Consider the following 16,586-nt stretch of genomic DNA (forward strand, 5'->3'; position numbering starts at 1 on the left):
CCATGTGACAAATTTTATCAGCAATTGTCTCACATGTCAACAGTTTACGGCCGGTCACACGCTGAAAGTGATAAAAGGTACTATACCCCGGCCAGAGGGACGCTTCCTGCACATCCATATTGACTATGTTGATATGATCAACGTATGTCAAGGAAATAGGTATATGATTGTAGTAGTATGCCCATTCTCCAGGTGGATTGAGGCAGGACCCTGCTCACATCCAGATGCATTTAGAGCAGCTAAATTTCTAGTGAGGGAGGTTTTCCCCAGGCGGGGAGTGTGCGAGGTACTGCGGTCGGATAAGGGCCCGCATTTGGCTAATGAAATGTTCCAGCACATCACATCCTTACTGAACATCAAGCATAAATTTGCATGTGCATATCACCCACAGGCCAACGGTATATGCGAACGTCTGAATGGCCTACTGAAGGAGGCAATTGCAAAGATACAGCAAACAACAAAGAAGAGTTGGTTGTATTGCCTTCCGCTAGCCCTATTTGAGCTGAGGAATAGACCAGGCTCCGACCACCACCTCACTCCTCATGAGGTGGTGACCGGACGACAAATGCGCCTTCCTCTAACACCAACATCAAGGGCATTCAGAGACTATGAAAACACTGCAACTGTTCTTGGTGATGAAATGTACCAATATGTGTCTTCTTTGGTTACTAGTGTAGTGTTTCTGTCTCAACAGCTCGAGCGCATGCGGGGCGGGTCTAAGAGTGATCAACAAGAAGACGCGGATAAAGAATTGGAAAAGGAAAAACTGTGCAAAATTGCTAAAGGTGACCACGTGCTACTCCGCAATTTCAATAGAAAGTGGAACAGCCCACGCTTCACTGGTCCTCACCTTGTAGAGGAGGTATCTACGAGAGCAGGAAAAGTTGCAGGATAAGCGTGCTTGGAAAAACCTACACGACGTAAAGATCTGCAAACTCCAGACCCGCCCTAGCGTCACCGACAGGGCCATTGGAAGAACAGCGACAGCGTCACCCACGGAGGAAGAGAGTACTACCACAGCTGACGACCTAAGTGTCTCCATACCCTGCCACCCCCCAGATTCCCCAGAGAGAACTACTGAAACTGGTAATTCCTATACCGCCCACCCCATGGTCACAAGATCAAAGAGTAAAGAGACTTCCGCCAGTTGAGCCCAAACCCTCTGCCCATCGACCCCCTACCCACTACAGTAACCACCCAATTGAAGGACATTGCCTTGCACATATACACGTGTAAACACCTGAATGATCTCTTCTTTCTTTCTCGCACATGCAGGTACCGCGTATTATTGTATTGCTAAGAAAACAGATAACTAACAAGTTCATTGCCCAGGAGTAGATGCTACCCTCAGACGATAACTACCCTGAAGCCCTATCACACCAATTTGTCTATCACATAAAAAGGCCAAAGTACCTAAAAAGAAGGAGGGTACGTGTCTACTACACAGCATTTATCTTGGCCATAGAACAATCAATGCCCCATCTTCACCAACACTTGCCTGCCCTAAGAGACAGATCGCTTAGATTGGCGTGGGAACAGCTCTTCGCCTGGGCACTGAACGACTACTTGATAGGGAGAGCTTGAAAACAACAACTAACACTAATAATAAGCCTATTGAGAATTTTCAGGCGGGCAACTTTAACGTCGCAAGAATAAAGCTACCGGACTGCAGCAAGGTAAGAGCAAAATGCCAGTGAGACTAGCTTCTGTAATAAAAATGATAGGGATTTTAATGATCACCGGGTTTTTGGCTGCCTCTGTATGGCAGAAAAGTTATGCTATCAATATTTTGGCTGTATCCAAACCTAACATGCCCCCACCCACGGCTGCAACAGGTGTCACGTCAGGTGGTAATAGCAAGATCCCACATAAGGGGAATAGAGTTAAACGCAGCACATACTCAGATAATAAAGGTATTGATAACTACATAACAGATTCAGCACACGTCTCGAACAACATGTGGTACCAACACATGAGCCAAATAGGTAAGCAGACAACAGAAGACAGCTGCTACGTCTGCTCATTGATCCCATACGCCATGAGCGCTTCTCGAACATTTGTTGCCACGGAAACAGATGAAAAGACAGCACGATGTATAATATACCTGGCACTGTTCCAAACGAAAGGGAGATTTCAAGGGACGGTGGTGAAACTGGTGTGGAAAACACGAGACACATATCCATACGAAAACAACTTCCTCAAGACTTATTTGAGTTACCACAAGAGCAGTTTGCATGCTGAAGCATTCAGATACATGACAAGTGGTCCTGAAAAGGGAGAAATAAAGAAAGTAACACTACAATACCTACCATGTGACTGGTACGCCACTGAAGTTCCTGGTAAACAAGGATGTTGGGAAAGACCACTGGTAACAATAACAGGGAAGGTGTACATGGACAACAAATGGGACATAGGAGTGGTTGGCAGCAACATGGTAACAAGAAAATATTACAACTATTAATGAACACAATGACAGATGTTGGACGATTTGGGTCAAGTATGTACCCATGCTAACGTGGATAGAGAAGGATGAAGACCCAATAACCATACTGCCGCTGTCTGCACCTAAGGTATGCTACCAACATAGAGGAGAAGTGGACGTGGGATAAAACACCAACTGTGCAAGCGTGGTGGAGTTACCTGAGGGGGGAGCAGGAACAGCAGTATTAATGGACCATTACTGGGCCTGCGGAGACAAGGCCTACCACACACTGCCCCCTCTGTGGAATGGTATATGCACAATGGTACACGTTAATGTACCATCACTAGTAGTGCCCCAGAAACATGTGAACATGGCGAACTTCCCTAAAATGGATGAAGGAAACAAGAGGAAGAAGAGATCTGTAAAACCTCAGAAGGGGCCAGAGAACGAAGACAACAACAACAACAATGTCCTGAATAGAAAGAAAAGACAAGGAGAACCTCTGACAGGAAATTACCTATTGGGAAGGTCGGAAACAGCACTCACGTCAATTCCACCAGAACACAGACGATTCAGCAGAGCAGCAATGTTCTTCTCGTCAATAATACATCCGGGACTACATGCTTACGCAAACGCAAAATGGCTCCAGTTAACTAGATGGGAGCTAATGATGACAATTAATTCTACAGTAAATGGATTCAACGCAATAAAAGAGGAATTCGAGCAGTGAGGATGGCAGCACTACAGAACAGATATGTATTGGATCTCCTTACAGCAATGGAAGGAGGAGTTTGCGCAAAGATAGGAAAATCATGCTGCACATTCATTCCTGCTAACGATGCTGACAATGGTACACTGACAGAAGCAGTATCACAACTGGCCCAGATGTACTCCAAAATGATGAATGAAAGTAAAGGAGTGAAGAAGGATGACAGCTGGTTTTTACTGTTATGGTCGTGGATGCCATCTTGGCTGTCGGACGGACTGAAGATTATAGTTGGATGCATAATACTGGCTGGAGCTGTACTGATCATAATAAGATTCTGGAAGGCCCGGAAGGCACGCACCACAGACAAAATGATCGACATGGTTGGTATGCACCCCTTGATGCCGGCAGACGATGGCCAGCACACAGGCATAATAATAAAAGAGAGAGAAAAACTGCGCAAACAGATCATCACCAACCACCTGGACCCACCATCTGTGAAGCTCGAAAATTAAGAAACCCAAGGAGCTACATAGGGAAATGGGTATACTGCACACCTGGAGGAACCTGTGTATATATGTATTGGTCATTTGAAGACCATGTCAACCACTATGGGCATTTGGGAGGAGTAACTAAAATATGGAGAGTAAGAGGAGATAAGGAAAAAGATATGTTTGTGGTCCACAAGTCGACCAGAGGGGGGACTGAAGTGGGAGAATGAAAGAAAATACTCCCACCAATCCCCTCACGCCCCTGGCCTAGAGGATCGCGGCCCAGACATCCGCCACGAGAGGAGTTTGCCTATCTACCAGACGACCAAATACCCTGGTACAGGAACATACGGATGTGCCCACCAGCCTGCCCACCAGCCTGCCCTGCTCATGCCGATGCCTGCGGCATGGATGAACTCGATTAAACCATTCAACAGTAAATGAACACATCGTTAGAGATGCCATGACGACCTAGCCAACGGTCAGCACACCCGTGCAAACATGCACACTGGACACTCCCACACCAATCCACACGAAGAACATATCCAGTGCTATGACGTAGGTGACGGGCACACCCACTGACGCGCATCTTTATTATTTTCACATAGCTTTTTTCAAAATGCAGAAACGCAAGACGCACAACGAACTCATCTAAAATGCTTGCTGACGCTTCTCCTAACCCATACATTGCAATAAGAAATATAACGAAGACATGATACTGGGGATAAAGCAACATGACACCGTAACTTAAAGCGCCATGCATCAAACATCCCCACCTATGCACCAGGCCCAAGTAGGCCGCAAGCAAGAGCCTCCATGAACATTGAACGAGCAAGAGTACAATTGCTGACCCTGCAGAATGGGCCCGGCGAGAACAGACAGTCAAGGGCACAATCTTGCAAACTCGCATGCCACAAGCCGAAGCCAAGGCCACACCTGCAAACTAAGCCAGGCACACAGTGGAAGATGCAATATTAAATGTGCAGAATTCTGCCTCAACCACGGTCTCTCCTCACGTGACCAAGCCGAACCTGACAGGATGCCAGGCCCAGGAGGAGGGAGGCGCCTGGATCCCACGTTTTGAGACACAGGCAGCAACAATTAAGCAACTCAATGGACATCTGCGGCAGTGGGAGTAGTCTGCCCTCCAGCATATGAACAAATCCTCGCATTGTCTGCACATACCCAGAGTTATACATTGTTGCAAATGACAGGTGCACCGCGAGCTGGGAACAACGATGGTCCCAGACTGGGGGGCTCGCGAGTGGACCAATCAGAACATGGGGCTCTTATCACTGACGCCATTAACATTAGCCAATCCTCAGGGGTCTTCATGTAACAATTTTCATTTATCTAATTGAAGGGACAACCCAAGTATACCACCTGACTGCCCCTCAACCACTAATAACGTTCTCCATATGTATGCTATACTAACCCTACCACTCGAGGAACCAATCCAGAGTGGCGATAGGTTTTTTGCTAACTTTCCCAGGTGATGCAAGTAGCGCGTCATACTAAAGTAAAAAGGGCCTGCGAGCCCCACGAATTGAGAGAGTGTGTCAGGACGGACGCGTAGGATCCTTGACCCATCCCTGCCGTTGTTTAATAAACAGCAGAATCACCTTGCTTCTTGCGTGTGCCTCATACTCATTTTTGGGATACGAGGGAGGAGTTGGGGCCTCCCTGCCCGGAGGTCCGCGGACGGCCCAGCTGGCCCCGGGAGAATTTCCCCCCGACAAGATTAATCACTATATTTTCTTCTGTTGCAATCTCGTGTTTGGTTTTCCTTTTTGTTTTTCTCTTACCCCTTCGTGTTCTCTTCTTCCTTCTCCTAAAAAAGGCACTCTATCTCTGTTGGGTGTCTCTGTTGTACCTGATGTACTTGAAGTTCCGGGGGTTGCTTCTTCCCCCTGATTGGATGTTTCTCTCTCTGTGTCGGTACCAGAGCTGGAGGTTTCACTAGTGTGGTTCTGTTTTGGTTTTCTCAGCTGGGGGCCATATTTCTCCATCCAAGTATAGACTTCGTCCTTTAAATAATCATAAGTGTCACGTTTAAATTTTCAGATTTTCTTAGCCTCTAATTCTGATTTGTATCCAGCCAATTTATTGTTAATATCAATCAAGATCTTATTATTTGGATCAGATATATCGACGATATTTTTGGCATTTGGAAGAACACAGAAGTACGCCTTCTAGAATTTTTCGGATATATCAACAGCATAGACCCTCGGATACAGTTTACATATGAATACTCACAGAAATCCATCCATTTTCTAGATGTGGAGATAAACATCACACAAACTGAATATCAGACAACAATCTATCGGAAGAGCACAGACAGGAATAGTCTGTTACAACGGCTCAGCTTTCACCAACCAAGTTTGATTAGAAATCTACCCTATAGCCAAATGCTTAGAGTTAAATGAATTGTCAGCAACCAAAGTGAATACGAAGTAGCAGTTAAGGCAATGGGCAGCAAATTTCTTGCACGAGGCTACTCACAGGAAGAAATTGCATCCGCAGAAGCACGGACAATCACACAGAATCGAGAAGATCTACTCAAACCAAGAGAAACCAAGAAAGATACTTCACCTCCACTAGTCTTTGTTTCCAAATATTCACGCCAAAGTAATCGCATTAAGGCAATTATGAAGGAAAATTGGAACACCGTCACATGCGATAAAAGGGTTGAACATCTATTTAAAGAAACTCCCACGTTTGCCTACCAAAGAAGCTCCAACCTTAAAGACAGATTAGTTCACACGAGACCTCCACAGAAGAAGAAGAACACAGACCGAATAGGTACATTCCCATGTTTGAACTGCAGCAACTGCAGCTATATCATGAAAGGAGAAAGAATCAATCATCCCTATACTGGAGAGAAGATAAGATTAAAATGCTATGCAACATGTGACACGCCAGGAATCATATATGGGATCAAATGCCCATGCGGATTGTATTACGTTGGACAAATGCAACGTACAGCTAAAATTAGGTGGAACGAGCACAGATCGTGCATTAGGAACAATACTGTAAGCTCGGCGGTGGCAAGACATTGGCAGAACAAACAACACAATTTGGCACAGATAAAATTTGTGATCTTAGAGAGGGTCCAAAGAAGAGAGAAACATGAGGATTTACAGAAAAGACTGGATCAACGTGAGACGTTTTGGATTGATAGATTGAGTTCTCTCACCCCAAAAGGAATTAATGAAGATATCAATTATATGTGTTTCCTGTAATAAACTTAACCAGATGTTGCTTCGGGACGGATATTCTGGGAAGCAGTATCAATCACATGAGTTTTCTCTAATTTAGATAACAAGTGTATGTCTGCAGCTCCCAACTGTAGCACTGCGAACCAGAACATTGTGGACGCAATTGTTAAAAAAAAGTTTCCATACACAGCATGAGGTCATCATAATAATGTACAGTAGATGAATTCCGGATATGGCTATACGTTCTTTCCTTAATTAAGATGTTCCTTTTGGATTAGCATTTGCATATGGTTTTTAAACATTAATGTTCTTCTTTCTTATTTCTTATGTCTAACTTTTTATAACTTGGTCCAGGATCACAGAATGAAGTGATCGTATATACACTGACATTTGCGCACAGTAACATATTTTTTCACACTGTTAACGCTCTATGACAAACGGGTCGCCGTGGCAACAATCCCGCCCCTCTGCAGCTCTGCAGAGAGGTGGGACCCGAGGCGTACGTGCAGCAGCGCTCGCGCTGCTCAGCGTCGCCCTGCCCACGTTCCCATGGCGATCTTAGATGGTATCTGGGTTCGCGCGCATTACACTTTCGCTTTCAACGCGATCGGTTCTGCGTGCGAGCTCCGCGCACGAAGGTAAGATACTCTTTAGTGCGGATATATTGGTTATATGTAAATGAACAGATAGAAGCACTCAGACTCTCCTACTGTTAATCAACAGGAATGTTGGAGACAACTATTGAGAATACCCATATGAGAGGACAACCAATTTAAAGCAGGTACAGACTGCCGCACGTTGGGAATAGTTAAACACTGGAAATACATAGTTGTTTTACAAATATTGATATACTTTCCATTTATTTTCTCCCTTGTTCACTCACACGGATCCACCTGGGGGTATGTGCTTTATCTATTTTTGTATTATCCTTAAATCATTGATATATGTTTTGTGTTGAAATATTGTATTGTTATACGAATGATCAGTTGATGGTATATTCACTAAAGCATGGCCCTGACGATGGTCATAGACCGAAATGCATTGGCATATGTGCTTACTGATGAAACAACCTATGTTTTTCGAAGTTGCCTCACTATATGAGAATTGAATTGGCGATACTAAACCTAGAAATGTGAATAAAACATTTCTTGTTGAAGAATTCACTACAACCTTTGCATATCTATGAATTAATATTAAATACTTTATTGAATTTTTGAATTTAACTGCGCAACCCTGCCAAGGGTCAAATGAGAGCTCTAGCCTTTAGTAAGGTAATGCTACCTTACTTTCCTTCTAAACTGTTCATTGAGATCCGGATGCCATAGGATCTTTTTTCAGACTGGAAGCTCCAGGTCAAAACATCTATAAAGATTACAGAACAAGCAATATTATTACCATTGTAGCAGAAATCCCTGTGGTGCCCGCCGAAACTCTGTAGCTCATCCACCCTGACCATGCCCCGCAGCCAGCCCATCACCCCTGGACATGCCCAGCAGGCAGTCCATCCACCCTCCCCATGCCCCGCAGGCAGACCATCAACCCTCCCCAGGCCCAGCAGGCAGCCCATCCACCCTGACGATGCCCTGCAGGCAGCCCATCCACCCTGACCATGCCCCACAGGCAGCCCACACCACATGGGACACCCCTACAACCCCTGGCCATGCCCCGTAGCCAGCCCACACCACAGGGGGGACTTTTTCCACGCTATTTGCCTGGCGCGATTGGGGTATGCATATTCCGAGGGGTGTGCATGAGGTTTTACATGCGATTGGGCTGGCGCGAGTGGGCGTATGCATATTTGTAGGGGTGCGCAAGGAGTTTTACACGCGATTGGGCTGACGCGAGCGGGGTATGTGTATTCCGAGGGATGCGCGGGGAGTTTTACATGCGTTTGGGCTGGCGCGAGCGGGGTACAGGAGATTACAAGCGATTGGGCTGGCGCCAGCGGGGTACATATATTCCGAGGAGTGCGCGGGGAGTTTTACAGGCGATTGGGCTGGCACGAGCGTGTATTCGTACGGGTGCGCGAGGAGTTTTACACGTGATTGGGTTGTCGCGTGAGGGCTGAGTGGCATTTTTAACGCAATTTCGTTGTTGGGGGCTGTATGCTGGTCCACTGGCCTTTGCACCATGTTGGGGATTTGTGCAGATGTTTTTGGCACACAGGGCGGGTTTTGAAGGCATAAGTGGCGCTGATGCAGGGTCGCTGCGCCACGCTGCACCACAGCTGGTCATGGATGTTTAAATACATTAATACGCTGTGCGTCAAAATGGGTTTTGGCGCACGTGGCTGGCGCAAGCTGGCACATGCTCCCTCTATGCACCAGCCGCGTGCGCCACTTTCGCGCTTGATTCCATGTATTACCCCCTTAATGACTGAAAATCCAGGACAGGGATGAAGTATCATACAGTATATGACATGAGTTGAATTGGCATCTATGATATGATAGGTTATTTATAATGCGCTTAATACCCAGAGGTCTCTAAGTGCGGACATGGGGATGGAACCTATGTTGCTCTGTGTCATCTTGCTTGCAAGGCGAGCACGTTGCCGCTGAGCTATACTCCCTAGAATGCCTCTTGTTAATAGTTATATGAAAAAAAAATGATGTAAAATGAATGACTATAAAACCTGATAAAAATGTAAATGATTAGTAAATCTACATAAAATACCCTTTATACAATTTAAGTTCGTCTTTTGTAGTAATATTTGTTGAAACAACTGAAAGCAGCAGGGTCGACCTTAGACACAGGCAGTTTGTGGCATAGCCCAGGGCCCAGCAGGCAGCCGCCGCCCATACTTAACTACGTTAGTTGGCCTCAAAAGTACTGTTTGTAGGGGCTGCTTACCCCTGCAGCGCTCTACCGACTCCCCTGCTCCGATGCTCCCCTGTAAAGAACAGCAATGATGGCATTAATATGTGAAACTGACAAACACATCCATTTAACTATTCAAATGCGTTTAATTTCTCAAAACAGGCAAACTCAGTTGTTTCAAAGTATACCTGGTTTTTAAACCACCAAGTTAATGTAAACATTGTACGCTTGTTGAAATGCACAATATTTTTTATCCAACTTCAAATGTGCATAGTAACAATTAGCAGGTTTGTGCAAAGAAATGACTGCAAGCAGGTAATTTGCTTTGCGCGAGTGGGGTACACACCTCTTGATTTATAGGGTGTCTATAAGTCTTACAAGTACAGTTTTAGAAACTCTGTAGATTTTTAGGGCTCACAAAACGTTGCCAATTCTGACCAGAAAAGTGCAGCTACGAGCATTCCTTTTGTTTTTCATGCAAGGGTTTGCATATTCGCCTGCTTGGTATGCGATTTGTGCACTTTTTAAGTTAATTCTATCAAGCAGTATATTTTAGCACTTGAAAGCCAAACATGAATGCTTATGTGCATTAACCTGAGCTCAGAAGAAATGTGGTTAAGTGCCAAAATCGCAGGCAGGGTTCCAACGTTGGCTTCAATTTAACAAAAGTATGCGATTCTGGGAAACTCATGATATCCCACTGTGCCTTATCTGCCAAAATAGGACTGCCCATTTTCTCAGTGTACAATAGTTAGAAACCCTCACCCATAGTTCAACAGACATTTGTATGGCTCCATAAATAATAATCACTCAAGGTCTCATTGCAAGTTTGGTAGTGTGGGAAAAAAGTGGTCGTAATTCTGTTACCACCACTTTTTTTGGAAGTTACAGAATTACTGCCAATTTTCCTGCACCGCCAAATTATGGCAGTAAACAAGTAACAAGCTGAGGTATAATCTGCCACTTTCCCTCCAAAAATCAACAGAGTTCCTGCATAATAATTCCGCCTGTGGTAAAGCCTACAGACTCCAACAATTGTGAATTGCCACCACTAGTAATCCTGTAGTAAACTCAGGGAAACAAGTGAGAGTAACAGTAATCGAGTGTGGCAGTAATTCGGCACATTTACGCCCAAATTACCACCAAATTCTCTTAATGAGGCCCATATGACTTTATTGATTACACATGACGCATGCATTTTTCTATTGGATTTGCTACTGGCAACCTCTTGTGATATAACTTTCCCTGATACCCTCGAGTATAAAGATTGATGGGACTTCATGTGATGTCACCTTCAGTGATGCCAATACATATGCAAATTAGGGGGCGTGCATATTTTACCTCCCAGTGCCTCTTAAATTCGAGGGCCGGCCCTGGAAAGCAGAATACACTTGATTTGTTAAGAAAACACTCTTATGACTGCATTAGAAAGGCCCTCCAATTCTCCGTCCCCGAGACTCGCACTTTGTTTTCCTCCATTTTTTAAAAATTGTATTAAAGCTCTTGCAATTGCTCTTGGCCGTGGGAATGGGAGAGACAGTGTAATGCATTTGCTAATATGCTTTTTTTTTCACCTGGGAGCCAGACTAATAATTCTTTCCCGCCTCCAATGTCCACTCACCCCCAAATCGAGAAATAACTGGGATTTATTTAGTCCAGAGGAGCGGTTCGGATGTGCTGATGTGATAATGTCAGGCAATAAATCCAGGTGATGGCTTCCCCTGGCGAGGAAGCTAGCTGATATATCTTTGTGTGTGTCTCTGCTCTTGAGGAGCCCATTAATGCTAAATAAAGGCCCGTTCCGTTGCAGCCGTCTCCTCCGAGTTATTTTTGGCCACACAGACGTCACTTAAACTAACCAAAGCGTTTGCTGGTGATCTGCGAACAGGGCGAGCCCATAGTATACAGGATCTGAATTCCCCACTATGCGATAGCTTTATGCGGGCTTTGGATAATGCTTTTACTTTGCATCTTGTGCTGGGATTGGAAACGCAGCATCCACTGAGGTCATTCAAAATTGGGTTTGCTACGTTCAGATGCTCATAGGCTTTTTGTTGAGTAAACGTCTTAGTAAGACTCACTCTTAGGTTTTATATTTTGAGAGATTTATGTTACTTCTTAACGTTTTTTGTACATGGTGCCACCATTATTTCTTTTTGGAGGCACGTGCTACTGTTTCGCCCCTACATGGGCTTTTTCAAGGCACATAAACAGTTTCAATTGTATACAAGTTAAATCTTCGTATGTAGATTCGTTTACAGTCAGGTTAGTTATAATATCATTCGTTACTGCCAGTTGTAGGCATGTTGTAGGCATGTTGTTAGTACATTTCATTTTTTAAAACACTTCAACAGACTTTCATTTGTATGCAGGGTCAATTAATTAGCAGTCGGTTTGGTTATATTAGCGTCCATTAATGCCATTTGTAGGCATGAGTTTAGCACATTTAGTTCCCTTCGTAAGTGTATTATCACATCCTAGAGGGCTTATTCTTATGATGTCATGCACTCTGTGTTTCTATCCAGAATTTTCCGTTCCTAAGTGCAACCTAATTAGGTCAGACAAGTTTCTTTCAAGGTTTTCTTCCTTCCGAATGGCGGCTCTCTGCATAGCGTTCACTGAGGTCATGTCACAAAATTCATATGGGTTGTAGAATTGACACAGTACACAGTACACCGTTTGACCGCTTGAAGACATCACACAAAGTGACATCACACAGGCCCTCGTTATGATGTTGGCTGCAATGGTAAAACCAGTTAGTATTTACAAGCATCTCCTGTTTTTACTGCTTGCTAATGGTGGCTGGTTAATTTGGGGTATAAATGTTCCCCACAAATAAGCAGGAACGACAGAGCAATGCACCTGAGCACAAACTAACCAAGGTGTTTAGGAGGGGTGGGGTTCTTCCTCCGAGAACATTTTTTAAATAATAGTTTATACAGTTTTACATTTTACAGCACACTTTCTGTGAAAAAGTGGCTAAAAGGCAAAGAACTTGCAACTAGTTTAGCATGCTAGGATGTGAAAAAATCCCATAGATGCAAGTCACCAAAGTGCACATGAGCATTTTCCAATGTATTTTCATGATGCCTTTGCCAAAACATATATTCCAGTATACATACAAAAGCGTTTGCATTCTCGCTGTACCCATACATGTCCACGCAGGCCTCACCAATATATGCCAGTATTGCTGTATAAGGACATCTCCTGTTGGCTTTGCCAGGAAAAAAATACCACGCCAGTAAGAAAATATGTTTTGACTGGCTGCACAATGCAGGACAGTATTGCAATGTAATAACACACATCATGTTGATTTTACTCTTCACAGCAGTAAAAATGCCATGTTGCAGTGACAAAATATATATTCAGACTGGCTGTGCCAATGTAGTGCAGTCTAGCAACGGAATAACATGTTATGTTTGCTTTACCCTTGATGCCCAGTACAAAATGCCATGCCACAGTAAGAAAATATATCCTGACTGGCTGAACCAATGAAGGCCAGTCTAGCCACGCAATAACAGTTATCATGTTTGCTTTATCTTCGAGGCCCAGTAAAAATGGCATGCCAGTGTTCAGCATCAATGTAGGCCAGTTTAGCCAAGTAACAACTCATATATTGTTTGCTTTACCCTTGATGCACAGTGAACAGTTCAATAAATACATAGGGATGTCCAGCATCACCACTATGCACATTCAGCCCTGCAGTACCTCACCTTGCATTCCCAATGGGCCATGCAAGTCGGGGGAAGCAAAACGGTTCATCCATAATGGGTATTGGGTTGGCGGAGCGTTGCCCATTATGCCTGAGCCATCCCTACTGCCCGCTGAATGATGTGGAATTGAGGACTTATTGCATGTTGTAAGTAGTACATGATAAACAGGTTTAATCGATGGATGGAATATATTACTTGCGGGTCTGACTCAGCATCTTAGTGGGGTGGAATGCAATGATCAATATTGGGTTCAGTTACCCTGGAGCAAGCTCTTTGGTGCAAGAAGACGTATGCTCTGGTTGTGTCACTTCCTTAGATCTGTCAGGGGGTGTGAAAGTCATTGATGGAGACTGAAGGGTGGAGATTCAGAGGCCGCGGACGCTACCTTTGACGAGAACCTGACAGAAGAGGTACGGATCATGAGAGGGGTTGGAGGTGCTTCATTTCTCCATGCCCTTCCCCAATCGCATGGAATTGGACGTCCGGCCTCAATTTCACCTCAATGCAGTTAAGCCCAACTGACTAAATAAATTGAATAACCATGGCTGCAAACCTTACATTTACTCAGGGCACCTAATGTATGGGCACATTTGGGGTAAGCTTTGACTATTAAATTGCATAATCATGCTGCATAATCTCATATGCAGTCAAGGCACCTAATATTTAAACATACTGCAGAACCTTACACGTACCAAATTGAGAAATGGGACCTTCCCATTTCTTGTTTATCACTAAATAGTGGAACTGCTAATATTTTCATATTGTGCTTTAGCCCCAGCAAACCCCAGCCCACTTCTTACTAAACATAGTTAGATGGGAAAGTCATAGTCAAAATGCTATTTAAGTTCAACTAGTCATTTACTGCAATGTTTTGACCACACACTTCTGCAATGTATCGCTTAACATGTAATTGCTCACATAATGATGCATGCAATTTGAAATATTGCCTAACGTGAAATTGCAAAGCCTCAAATGTAAACAGGTGGATTGATAGTGATGTGTGCACATGCTCACTACACCTTTAAGAGCAGCATCCACATATCAGCTGACTGAGTCCTAAGCCAAATTCGGTCCCCATCCCAGCAAACACATATTCACTGTCAGCAAAACACACAGCGCTCAGGCATCCTACACATACAACTATTAAATATTACGGTACAGTGCTAGTCATCTCAGCCAAAATTGTCATTACCCTGTACTGTGCAGGCAAATCAATGCACTGTTTAGCAGGTAATGTTTTCTAAATATGCATGTAATGTTTAGTAATATCTAACATGTAATTGCAAGGTATGCAACTGTAATCAGTTGGCGTAGGGACAGACAGTTGTGCATATACACTCTGTCACTTCATCTTTTCCTTAGAGCTGCATCCAACAGTAGTTGGATGATTCACAAGCAAACTGTGCTCATCATGCCAGCGAGCACACATTTCCTGGCATAGCAAACCACAAAGCACCACACAACCAACACATAGTACTGCAAATGATATTGTTACAGTACTAGCCACCTCCATCAACATTGTGATTTGTAAGCAAACCTCAGAGTAGACTGTCATATAATTGTCGTTCTCTTGCAATGCAATTTACAGTTATCAGGAATGTTGAGTCTATGGTCTGCTGAACTCCAATACACCCCATAGCACTTCCGGGTAACAACAAAGGCAGTTGGGAGCTATACAAATATCGAATAACCCATAACATAACATACAGATACCTCTGAATTTACCTCACCCAAGTTGAAAAGGTGACCATTTTAAACCTCACCCCTAGAAATGTTGAAAATGTTTCATTAAAGAAAAGGATGCACTGGTTGACCCCTTCACGGGCATACATCTGTAGTGGGTCTTCCATATGGGTTGGAAACATTAAACATCTCTGATACCCACTGGGATGGAATGCCACAACAAGTAAACCCAACATTCTAAAACAACTAGTCTGAGAGCTGTTTCAGTACTAGATGTAAAAGTATCAGAGTTTGGATGTATTTATATTTCTATTTATTTGAAGTACTGCTTAACCCCTGTGCAGGGGACATAAAAACAACAGATGACACGTTATCCGGCGCATGAAGTCGCGGCGGGGATCCCAAAACAGAAAATAGCTAGAGTAAAGGATCCTTGCGCGTGGCCACACAAGGGTCCCTTTACTCTAGAAGAGAAAAAAAAAAAAACGTTAGAGGTGCGAACGGAGCGCCGTGCCATAGCGGAAACCCTCCAAGGGTTTTGCAGGCGCTCTGCTCAGCGCCTGGGGCAATGCCACTGCCCAGGCCTAGAAGCGCTTCCCTGACAGGCAGGGGAGCACCACAAGCACCGCCACCCCCATCTGGGCCCCAATCACTACCGGGCCAGGGCACCTGTTAAATTAACGGCACCCCATCGCCCCCCTCAGCAAGGGACCGCCCAACGGTTTTAAGCCCTTCTGGGCTGGCTATAAGTAAGGGGACCACGCCCCTGTCAGGTGACCCACCAGGACTCCCTGGGCCACACCTGGCAGATGTGTTCCACGTGGAGTGAGTTGTGTGGGGCCCCCGTGCTGCATTGGAGTGCTGGGCTGCACCTTGCTGCACCTGATGTTGGAGCCCACACATTGCTGCTGCAGCTGCCTTCCTGCAAGAACAATCACACGAAGTGCAAGAGAGAAGACCACGAAGAGAGCAGCAGCAGAGATCTTGACACAGCCCTTGCCAGGTTGTCTCGGAAGTAAAGGTGTATGTATTGTTTTTTGTACAGTGCACTGTATGGACTTTGTATATATTTTGTATATATTTTGTAAAGACTCTTTTGTATTTAAATTGACTTTTTTTTATATTTTTGTTAGAACTGCAGCTGCTAGGATTAGTTTAATTTGTATATAGAGTCTTGTGTTTTCGACTTTAAAAAAAAAAAGAAAAACCTCTTACAAACCTGCTGGTGTACCGGAAAGGGAAAAGTGGGCACATAAAAAGAACCATACACCAGCATTCCTTTATCCGCCTTTCCTTTTGTGTGCCAGTTACTATAACCTTGTGTCTTTCTCCCTTAGGGGTATTTGGGAATCCTGCCCTAACCTTCTCTTTTTTCCTACATTCATCACTTTCACAGCAGGGCTCACCGGGGTGATCTCAAACCCAGGGGAGCAGGATTTGGAGACAGGTAAGAGGTGGGTCAAGTTATAAATTAAGGTAAAAAATACATATTGTTTGCCCGCCTAAATCTGTCTCCAAATAAGGTGCATAACACAA

Source organism: Ambystoma mexicanum, chromosome 8, assembly GCF_040938575.1.
Source record: "Ambystoma mexicanum isolate Mex_15411 chromosome 8, UKY_AmexF1_1, whole genome shotgun sequence".
Lineage (NCBI taxonomy): Eukaryota > Metazoa > Chordata > Amphibia > Caudata > Ambystomatidae > Ambystoma > Ambystoma mexicanum.